The sequence below is a fragment of the Aplysia californica genome, unplaced genomic scaffold (assembly GCF_000002075.1).
Source record: "Aplysia californica isolate F4 #8 unplaced genomic scaffold, AplCal3.0 scaffold00415, whole genome shotgun sequence".
NCBI classification, from domain to species: domain Eukaryota; kingdom Metazoa; phylum Mollusca; class Gastropoda; order Aplysiida; family Aplysiidae; genus Aplysia; species Aplysia californica.
Window position 1 is genome coordinate 280,582 of NW_004797685.1, and position 1,175 is coordinate 281,756.

A 1,175-nucleotide genomic window follows, 5' to 3' on the forward strand; every position below is an offset into this window, starting at 1 on the left:
TGTGGGGGTTTTTTTTCTTTTTATAGAAACAATCCACAAACAATCGAAAAGTTGAAACTCAATGTTGAACAGCGGGTCCAAAGAAATGGACTCAGAAACATACCATATAGTTATTTAAAATGTGCAGTATCCTATAGGAGTTTGTACAGAGAGAAATATCGTCAACACCTGGAGATTCAAATCACTTTCCTAGATTTATTTGGCAATATCAGTTTTGTATAATTTTGTTCTTCAATGCACAAATAGTGACTGTTTAATATGGAACAATAATGTGAGGCAGCGTGGTGGAGTCAGGCTCTCGTCAATTTTCGGGCAAGCAGAGTTATTGGTATCATCTTAAAGCTTGTTCACTTGTGTTTATTTTGATGAAAAAAATATCCTTTCATCTTGAATACAAGTCAAGATATTTGCGAATGAAGGAGTTGGGGGTCACCTGTTTTTAGAGGAAAAATTAATGAGAAAATGGGTGTCAAAGATTCATTATTTCCTTTGCTTAAGAGTCTGTGGTAACTGAAAATTTCCTCTTTTTTTGTGCCTTTAATCAACGTTTTTCAGAAAAATCCACACAGAAATGAGTTCTTTAATTGGCATGAATGGTGTTGGGCCAAAAAACAAAAAATTGTATAAAAATTCACAGACAAGCGAAAAAATGCAAGTTTTTTCATTTTGATTATTTTGACGAGAGCCTGATTCCACCACGCTGCCTCACTATAATTACATGGTTTATTTTTAAGAAATTGCAAAGTTTTGCTGTTCACTCAATTTTGATTGAAATTTTAAAACTTGATATGTTTCTAACAATCTTTTTTTCTTTTCGTTTTGACACATGTAGGCCTACGTCTTTTTGGCTGAATTTTAGTTCATTGAAGTTATGTTGAAACTGGTTTAAAAAATGACAGGTAATTATTGCTCCTTAAATATGTCCTCTTTTTTTTTGACACTTTGTATTATCATTACCATCATCTTCACTGACGAGGCTGATGATGATATCGCAATGACATAAGGCCTTTAATTCAATGTAATAAAACATTCTAAAGCGTATGAGCCTATTTTTGAGCTGAGACACTCGTATAATGCACTGTGAAAATGAAGTCTATTCTTCCTGCCTTAAAAAAAATTGAGGCATGGTGGTAATAATAATAACAATAATAATAATAATAATAATAATAATAATA